The sequence below is a fragment of the Pinus tabuliformis genome, chromosome 4_2, assembly GCF_031772625.1.
Source record: "Pinus tabuliformis cultivar Carrire ecotype Pingquan chromosome 4_2, CPIR1, whole genome shotgun sequence".
NCBI classification, from domain to species: Eukaryota; Viridiplantae; Streptophyta; class Pinopsida; order Pinales; family Pinaceae; genus Pinus; species Pinus tabuliformis.
The window spans coordinates 578,428,121-578,439,181 of record NC_142304.1 but is presented as its reverse complement, the minus strand read 5'-3'; positions in this window follow the sequence as shown (position 1 = coordinate 578,439,181).

Genomic DNA, 11,061 nt, shown 5'->3' with positions numbered 1-11,061 from the left:
GCTGGAATCAAAGCTCACTCCAGTCCATTGGAAATGCTCTTGGAAAATACATAGACCAAGCCCCAAGGAAGGACCAGTATTCCTGTGCCCGGATCTGCGTGGAGGTCGATTTGGAAACAGGATTACCCGAAGCGATTCAGCTATCGGTGGCAAACTGGACACACATACAAGAGCTTGATTATGAACAGCTGCCCTTCAAGTGTCGTTTCTGTCACGAGTATGGGCATTTTGCTAGATACTGCAAAAAAAGAAGTGACGAGACAACAGAGAAGGAAAAAGAAGAACAATGGAAACAGGCAAAGAAGACAACATTCAACAGACAGAGTAACAAAAACAAGGCTAAAGGGACAGAGAACAAAGTAGATAATGGAAGCACAAGTAACCAAAACGCCGGAAGCAGTGAAACAAAAGGCAATGAGGGGGATAAAAACCCCTTTGAAATCCTCACGCCTCCTTCAGATCCTCCGGAAGCAGGGGAAGAAGAACCACCACAGCAGGAGAATATTGAAACCCTAGAACCAGGTAATAACCCAATCTCCATCCCAAGCAATATTTCTTCTCCATCATACGCAGATATAATCAAAAAAAAGAAGAAAACAATAGAGAATATGGGATCATCAGATGATGAAACACTAGAAAGGTCAAAAAAAAGGGTTGGACGAAGATCAAACAAGGAAGCTAGAGAAGAGGAGTCAGACAGACAAAAAACCCTCGGCAGTCAAGCTACCATCGAAAAGACACTAGGGAGGAATATCAGGCCTAGGGCCTCCAAAGGAGGAGGGCCTACCCCTTCAAGCGGTAAATGATGCAGTTGATCTCTTGGAACTGTAGGGGTCTAGGTAATCCCAACAAGGCAGAGGCTATCAGAGACTTATTGAAGATGGAGACCGCGGACATCCTTATGCTCCAAGAGACCAAAATAGAAGGGGAAACCCTTCTAAACATCAGCGATAAGAAATGGAAATTTGATTCAGGAAAGGCTGTTAGTGCAAGGGGCACAGCTGGAGGATTAGGTACTTTTTGGACAAAAGACTTCTCACTAGAACGATTCTTAGTGACTCAACATTGGATTTTCACAGAGCTGCGCCACACCGTAAGCAATCTTACCCTCGCTCTGTTTAACTTGTATGTCCCTGTTCATTACGAAGAAAAGAGAGAGTGCTGGAGGTCACTTATGGATTATATAGCGCAAATCAGTCCCACAAATTTAGTCATAGGTGGAGATCTGAATATAACTCTAGATCCCAAAGAAAAAAAAGGAGGGATCCAGTCTAGAGATCCTTTCATCAAAACAGTGGGCAATTTGATTCTGCAGTGGGACTTGGTAGACTTTAAACCAGTGAAGGGTAAATTCACCTGGACAAATAATAGAACCGGAGAAAATCATATCTCAGCCAGATTAGACAGGTTCCTTATCAACAGTTCTTTAATGATGGACGGTAGAATTATTTTCACTAAAATTCTTCCAAAACTTACATCGGATCATAAGCCAATCCTTATATGTCTAAAAAAAGAAGAGGATTTAGGCCCCCTTCCATTCCGCTTCAGCCCTCTCTGGGTAGGCAAGGACGGGTTTTTAGAAACAGTCCAAGCGGCATGGAGGATAGATGTACTCAAGCTATGTGTGGGAACAAAAAATAAAAAAACACCAAAAAAGCACTTAAAGATTGGATAAAGAAATCCATGCAATCTCCCAATAGACAGAGGAAGGAGGCAGTAATTCAATTGGAAGGAATACAACTGGAAATGGAGGAGAAAGAACCCTCTTCCACAGATTTAGCCAATGAAAAATCTGCTCAAAGGAATGTATATTGTTCTTTCAGAAATGAAGAGGAATATTGGCGCTTAAAGTCTCGAAGTCTGTGGCTCAAATCTGGGGACATAAATACCTCATACTTTCATAGACAGTGCAGGGCCCGTCTCTCACGCAATCACATAACAGAAATTACCAGCTCTAGTGGTCAGGTTTATAAAGGATTCTCTCAAATCCAAGAAGCAGCTGTAAATCATTTTCAGAACCTTCTTAGTGCAGAAAGAAATGGGAATGAGGAGGATGAAGCAGAGTTCCTCACAACCATCCCCAATCTAGTCAGTGAGGAAGATAATGTTTCTCTGATGAGCCCAGTAACGGAAGAAGAAATAACTAGTATTGTATGGTCCATGGAACCAGATAAAGCCCCAGGTCCCGATGGCTTCACAATACACTTTTACAGAATTTGTTGGGAGATTATCAAAATTGATCTCTTCAGAATGATAAGAGGAGTCTTGAGGAAGGCAAAAGTGGGTGGTGGAATAAAATCCACATTTCTCGCTTTAATCCCCAAGGAAACAAATCCAAGATCCTTTGACAGATACAGGCCGATCTCCCTTTGTAATTCATCATACAAGATCGTGGCCAAACTGCTGGCAAACAGAATTAAGCCGCTTCTGCAAAAACTCATCTCTCCAGCCCAAGGAGGATTTGTGAAAGGCAGACAAATCTTAGATAATGTCATTCAAATCCAAGAGGCTCTCCATTCCAGCCACACACGGAAAGAACAAGGTATGATTATCAAATTAGATATGAGTAATGCTTTTGATCGTGTTAACCGTTCTTTCTTGCTCAGGGTACTTGCAGCCTTTGGGTTCAGACAGGAATTCATAAACCTTATCAAAGCCTGCATCGAAAACATCTGGATCGCTCCAATGGTGAATGGGAGACCAACAGAGTTCTTTTCAGCCACTAGGGGACTGAGGCAAGGCTGCCCTCTGTCTCCCTTTCTCTATATTCTGATGGCGGATTCATTAAGCAGAAAGTTGACACAGGAGCAACAAAGTGGCACCATTCCTGGGATAAGAATCGTGCAAGGCGTAGCCCCAGTGAATCATGCGCTCTTCGCCGACGATTCACTCCTGCTCGGGGGCGCATCCATGAGAATCGCTAAATCCTTCAAGACAATTCTCCAAAAGTATTGCAGTATTACAGGAGCACTAATCAGTGAGAGGAAAAGCGCAGTTTACGGATGGAATACCGATCAACAAACAATTGAAAGGATAGCCAGTGAACTGGGGTTCAAAGGCTATGCAGAGTGGGATAAAATAAAGTATCTTGGTCTTCCGTTGACGATGGGATCCAATCGTAATAATTTGTGGGAGGAGGTGATTTCCAAGTTCAATAAGAAGATAGAAGTGTGGGGCGGAGTCTGGCTTACCACAGGAGGCAAGCTCACTCTCATCCGTTCTGTCCTTTCAGCTCTGCCTACTTTCCAAGCCTCTTTGCTGATGGCTCCAAGGCAAATCGCAGATCAGATCTCTTGTTTAATGCGGAACTTTTTGTGGAATGGTGGGAAGGGGAACAGTAACCGTTTTCACTTAGTTAATTGGGAAATGGTGAAGCGCCCAATTGCTGAGGGAGGACTCCAAATTAGAGACCCCCAACAAGCAAATCTAGCCCTGGGATGTAAACTCTTGTGGCAGCTAATATCTGAGCCCAAGCATCCAATCAGCCAGCTCTTAAATCTCAAATATCTCAGAAATCGGTCGATCATCTCCTTCAACCCAGCGTCTTCTCCTAAAGGAACACAGGCTTGGAGGCTCTGTTGTAAAGGGATAGATTTCTTCAGAACACATTTGTATAAAATTCCAGGGAATGGAAAAAAAACATTGTTGTGGAGAGACCGAATCATGGGCCATCCTCCACTCTCGGACATAAATGAAATCGCAGATTTAAGAGTTTGGTTAAGATCAAAAGGAATCAGGAAAATCGAGGACATTGCAGAATGGGATAACAAAGGCAATTGGCAGTGCTGGATTTTGCCCAACATACCAGCGCACTTAAAAAATCAGTTAAACTATTTCATAGATGAAATCACAGACTTTACTCCAGTGCATAAGGACGAGGAAGATTCATGGGGTTGGGGACAAACAGGGGTATACACAGCCAAACAAGGGTACTTACAGATGCAAAGCAAAAAGGACTCTTTGCACCCGGAAGCAGGGTGGAAGCAGATCTGGGAAAGCTTCAGCATTCCGAAGATCAATTTCTTCTTCTGGACTTTGTTTCACAACAAAATCCTAACTGGAGACAACCTATGTAGAAGGAACATAGCTGGTCCACATCGATGCGTGTTCTGTAAAAAAGCCTTGGAGACCTCAGTTCACATTTTTATTGAATGTGAGTATGCTCAGAAGGCCTGGACTAGCTTCTTGGCTGGACTGAATGTAAGATCCCCAGTGCATTGTTCGATAACAGACATGTTTTTGTCTTGGAAAGCTAGGTATCCCTACAGCATCGCAGACAAATCCCTTTGGGACAAAGTGTGGATAGCAGCTCCAAAATATGTGTGTTGGAAGTTGTGGCTCTCCCGGAATGAAATTTTTTTTAACCAAAAGGAAATGTCAGCAGGAAATGTCGCAGAAAAGGCCAAGAATCTTCTAATAGAAACTCTGAGACAATCCAATGTTAGAGATAACTCCCTAAGAGATGAAGAAAGAGCATGGTTGGGTGATTACACTCCTACAACGAGTCCTTCAACAATCACACGCCCAAATCACAAGGAAAACTGGCAGATTCAAGACAATTTGGAAAGCTTCCAGAAGTGGTGGAAATCTCAAGGAAAATGCACTATCTTCTTTGACGGAGCCTCGAAAGGCAATCCAGGCAGGTTAGGAGCCGGGGGGGGTCATTTATCTCCCGAATGGAAGAAAAGAGGAATTCAGTTGGGGACTTGGAATTAAAACCAACAACCAGGCAGAAGTCCTTAGTCTTTTAAAAGCTGGCCAACTGGCCAGAAAAGGAAACCCAAGGGAAATCTTAGTGTTTGGAGACTCAGAATTGCTGATAAAAGCTCTACTAAAAAAGAAAGGGCTTAAGGATCCAGTTCTGAACAAACAGATATTAAGAGTGAATAGACTCTTGAAGGACTTCTCTTCAGTTCAAATCTTTCATATCCTCAGAGAATTAAACTCAGAAGCAGACAGTCTGGCAAATATTGGATGCAATCTAGAAAAGAACATGATAAGTATAAATGCAGGAGAACCGAGTATGGCAGCGATCCCTTAAAAGGGCAAGTCGATCTTGTAAAAGCAGAAATTATTCTGTTAGAAACAGAAAATGTAATACTTGATATGGCTTTGGCCACCCATAAATAAAATATCCGTCTCGGTTTAAAAAAAAAAATTCAACTAAGAATAGTTCTTACCTGTCGAAGAAGTAGGCTTACCGCAACAAGGTTTTGGGGACGACTCTCCACCCAACCATAGGTTCAATTGTGCAAGGATTCTGCTACAACTAGCCACCCCCGAGCCCTCAATCAACGTACCACTGCCAGTGACTCCTAAGTCTTAGAACACCATTCTCCCAAGAGAATGAAAGATAGAATCTCGGAATGATGGAATGCCGAAATGCCTCTCATCTTCCTCACCATCTATTAAATAGAACAAACATTGGAAGGGGAACCACATGCACACACTCCATGTGTCTACATGCAACTTTCTTTTGATTTTTAGCTTTCTTGTTTTATTTCTTTACTTTTCTTTTGATTTTTACCTTTTTTTGTTTTATTTCCTTCTTTTTGATAGTTTTCTTGTTTTATTTATTCTTATCTAGAGCTTTAGTATGGTTATTACTATTTTTATTTTTATTTACTTTTATTTATTTTCTTTGCATATATTTTTTTAATATCATTTACTATTTAACATTTATGATTTATTATTTTTATTGTTTATTATTAAGTGATTTATTTATTATTATTTATTATTTCTATTATTAATTATTATTTTTGTATTATTTATTATTTATTATTATTTATTATTATTATTTTTATTATTTATTATTTATTATTAAGGGGAGGGATATTACATTTTGTCCCTAATTCTTTGAGGCATAAAAGAAAAGGATGTGTTTTTTTTATTTTTTTGTATTTCCTGAAAAGAATATTCTAATGTTGTTGTTGTTGTTGTTGTTTTTTTTTTTTTTTTTTTTTTTTTTTTTTTTGGCGGGAGATGAAATGAAAGAAAGAGAAAATAAACTAAAGAAAAATGCAATACATACTTCATACAACCCCCCCCCCCCCCCCCGGGAAATGGTGCCAAAAGGTGATGGCCTTAGTATTGCAACGACAGTGCTGCAACTCCCAAGGGTCTTAGATTTAATTCTCAACTGGAAGTTTGTACAAACTTAAGATGGGCTGGCACTATATGTGAAAAAATCACTATCTCTTTATCTTCTTCATTTTTACGTGGGTGAAAATATTGAAATGAAAGTTAAATGTACAGTAACTGAGTTGACTAATCTATGATATAGGAAAATTTCATTTGCAAGAAATAACGTGTTGAAAGTGTTAGGGTTAATAGTTTTCATCGTCAAATCTATTTTCCGTGTCCTTCATTTTTTTGTTTTTGAATAAAATGAGCCTATAAACATTGTTGTTGTCATAGCCTCAAAGGTCATTATATGACATCGTCAAAAGATTTACGACAGAGAGATAAATTGTTACTGAGATTTACCGATATTTACGGAGAGGAATAATAAAATAACTAGCAACAATACACACAAATATTATACACATAATTTTTATCTAGGAAAACCCAAAATCCATGGAAAAACCCAACCCAATGAGGTCTCATTAGCATTGGCCAAAACTCTGGCCAATCCAGCCAAGTGAGCCTTCACCACTCACCTCCAGGCCTCTCTTACAATGAAGTATTCCCAACCTTTTATAGGCTCCATTACATGCAATACCACAGACCATAATACCATGGGTACATTATACCATGTGCCCATAACCACTACTATTTAACCAGGTCAACCTTGACTCAAAACTCAAGTCAATTTTACCTGACAATTTTTATGTGGGTGAAAATACTAAAATGAAAGTTAGATGTATAGAGACTGAGTTGACTAATCTATGCTATAGGAAATTTACATTTGCAGGAAATAACATGTTGAAAGTGTTAGGGTTATTAGTTTTCATCGTCAAATGTATTTTCCATGTCCTTCAATTTTTTGTTTTGAATAAGATGATCCTATAACCATTGTTGTTTTCATAGCCTCAAAGGTCATTATCTGACATCGTCAAATTTTTGACATAAAGGGTTCACCAAAGCATGAAAGGGTCTCAGACAATGGGAGTCATGGTCATACATATTTGTACCGTCAAGTCGAAAAGGTTATTTTTTAGTCGTATGTCTATTAGAATCGTTCAATTGAGTTTATAACAGTTATATTTCTAATGGTCAAGGGATATGGTCCTTAAAAATATCCTACATTTTATTCCCTATTCTTATCTACCCTTGCTTCCCTATTTTTACAACCCATTTCCCCATGATACCACTACCATTTCCCATACTTATAATATTACTTGACCCCCCCCCCCCCCCCCCATTACCTAAGAGACATTATACTCCCAACATTTTAATGATTTACCATGCTTTTATACTTATGCCAAATCAAGTGGAATGCTCTAAGTCATCAGTTCAAATCATCATTGAGCTACAAGACAAGACAGGGGGTAATTCAAATCGAAATGTCGTCTTAATCTTATGCATAGTACCTTCATGCTAGTTCTAATCTAATCAACCATCAATTCATAAGACCACTTTATCCCTAGTTAGTAATTGACAAGAGAAAAGGTTGCACTCACTGTGGAAAATTCATTGCGCATCAATGCTACTAAGATTGTTCTTTGCACAGTGATGCGTAAAATACCATGTTTTAGTCATGAGTTTGAAACATTGATTACGACCACATAGAGAGGAATTTTGAAAAACTTAAAGAGGTTTTTCTCACACATGAACCAAAGCACAATAACCTCTTCCATTTTCTACACAAGTTTCATATATTGGGAGTTCTGAATGCATCTTTAAGGCCTGTTTTTTTAACTGTGTATTTTCTTGTTTTAGTCATGATTTGGCAGAACAGTTTCTGAGGCGCTGGGGAAGAATTTGAAAAAGTTTCCCAATTTTTTCTTCAAAACAATCTCATCTACAAAACTCTATCTCATATTTTACACAAGTGCTACCATTTGGGAGCTACATGTGTCACTTGGTGGTCCATTTTCGTAGTTTTGTTGACAAAATGATGAAATTTTTGTATTTTGGATAGAAAATGTGAAAATGTATAGATATTTTTGTATTCTAGAGGTTGTTGGTGTATAATAGAAATTCGATGGAGTAGCTATAACCACCTGGTTTGATTTGAGGCAAGAAGAAAGTGCCAAACACAGTTTTGAAATTTTGTTGCACAGGTGTTGCGCACATGTTGCACACAAGTGAAAGGGATGCTTTGAGGTTTCTAGTTGTAATAGAACGTATGGAATGGTCCATTACCTACTCATAGGTCTACTCAGTGCCCAGACATCAGCCAGGTTGTCTACTAGCACACAAGAAATCATGCCAACATGGAACGGTCGTGCAGCTACTGCGTAGCATAGCCTAAGATTCCTTTTCCATTTTCATCATCAGTCCGAGATTTTAATGTCATGATAAGATCGTGTGAGACAAGTTTGTTATTCGGATAGGGTTAGATGGATAGGATAAAGTGTTAAGGTTTAAAATAAATGATAAAAAAGTTGCAGCTTTTATGATTAGCTTTATTTAGTTTTTGGTTTTAAAAAAACAGTATGTGGATAATTTTGAATTGATTCAATCCACCTAGTGGATAAATCATACATTGTATCTAGTATTTTAGTTTCCATGTAGTGAATTCGACCACCTAGTGGTAATTTCGAATTCCTCTTTGTATTTAATGATGGAAAAAGATGAAAAATGGGTTGGTCAGTGTGAAGAAGCTAGTCTGCAAATTTTGCATTTTTGTATCATTTCCTCAAGTGAATAGAAGAAGGCAGAAGGTGTTTTGACAGGGATTCTTGTGTCAGATGTCTGTTGGTATGTGTATTCTCTTTGTTATCAGTGTTTCTTATGTTTCCATGGTGTGAAAACAATTCTTCATGCTCAGCTTAAATGAAATTTGCAGAATTCACTTTGTGCTCTGCTTTATATTAGCTGAACATTCATGTGTTTCCTTTTCTTCTAATGGAAATTTGAATTCATCTATATTTTGATGCTCATATTGTCACCTTTCTATGTTGTACTCATCCACTCACTTCCTTGAAAATAGGTTAATTATCGACAAAGTTTCCTATCTTTCCCCTACTCAAAATATCATCATCATCCCTTATTTGAATCATTAACTATACTGAGTCTATTTGATGTGGATCTTCCTTATTTCACCTACCATCAAATAAGAACTTAAACCTACCTTTTTTATCCTCATAACCAGCTTAAGATCAAGAAATATTTCAGTCACTTGATTGACTGAGTGAAACCCTGGTGAGAGATCCCTCTCCAAAGCTAGGGGGTTGGACCTTAGCCTTAAAGAGGTTTGTGGTTACCTCTTGGATTTCTCAACTCATCCTGGAGAAATTTACAGAGTTATAAAATAAAGGAAAATGGCATGTAAACCTAAGCTACTTGTGATAAAGGAAAACACACTTTCACACTCCTATGTTATCTTGCTCGAAAAAAAAAATTTGCATGCTCAAAGAAAGACTATAAATTGAAAACCCTAATTTGCATGAAAAAACTATTTTATAAAGAAAACCAATCAAAAGAATCTACAAGGTCTCTATACCTCTAGGTCCCATTATCGGAGTTCTAGGAGTGTTGTAATATACCAAAGAAGGCAAATCATGAATTTATTTCAAAACTGAGTGAGGTTGAAAGGTTGGTTACAAACTACTACAGGAGTCCTTGTTTTGTTATATGAAATAGTCTATTGAGAAAGTAACCAAGTGAAATGTAACTTTGAGAAGAAAGCAAGATATGGAGAAGTTAGGTAATGATAAAATCAACATGTTAATAACTTAAAGACAGCTAGTTACAAGTTAACCTAACAAACTCAACATGTTAATAACTTAAAGACAACTAGTTACAAGTTAACCTAACAAACTCAACTTTATGTGTTTCCTGTTAACCTAGTTATATAGTGAAGGAAAATAGTGAACAAAAAATGTGTGAAAGAAAAGAAAATGAAGAAAATGCAAAGTGGAAATTCCATTAACTATTGTAACTATTATAACCAAATTCTTAGATAACCTGCAAGAATGGATTACTCATGAAAACCTTCTACTTAACCATGCATGAGTGTTATAACAAATAACTTTCATATTGAATTTATAAAAGTAAATAGATGCATAATATTAACATAAATAAATACAAGAGGCATCTAGAGAACCTGGGGTGGGACCTAATCCAAGGAAGCAGAGAATTGCGTAAAAGAAAGCGAAACTAAGAGCTGAAATAGAACACCACTTCCATTAACTAAAAAATGGCTTGTACATTATTGAATTACAAAACCTTCTTAGAAACACTAATCTAGATTTTTCCCTTATTCTTCACATCCTTCTCTACATGTATAATGGGCTACTCAAGCCTCTTATTTATACAATGAGTAGGGAGAAACATCCTTGAGGGGAGTAGTGCATTTCCCTTCAAAAAAACCTAGAAAAGGGGATCTTGCTCCTAGGCCACCTCGTAGCAGCAGGAAGGGGCATTAAATTCCCTCATCCATTCAAGTTTATACTCTCCTGTAGTAGGGAACAAGTCCCACAAATATCTCTAGTGCTCGATCTTCTTGAAATGTGTGTAATATCTCTTCAAACCTTGCATAATACACATGTTAACGAACATAAAATATGAAAAACCTCATTGACTCTCCTGAGAACTCACTAAGTTAGGAAAGTGTGTCATTAAGTGAAAAAGGTAGGTTTAATATAGTTTTTATGTGTCTAGGAGTGGATATATGGACCTTATGATTTACCTATTTAAGAGGCCCATCAAGGGGTTCTAACCTACATAATAATATAACAATAGAAATGTAATCACTCAATATCTAGGGATTAATATTATGTTTTAAGGTTAACATGGGCCTTATATAAGGCTTAATATGCCCTTATGTTTCAAACAATTTTTATCCTCAAAACTTGACAAACTACTAGTGATTATGCAAGAATAAGTTACTTCCACATATCATCTCTTCCAATGATAGATTCTTCTATTTGATGATGTTCTTCACAATTGTTT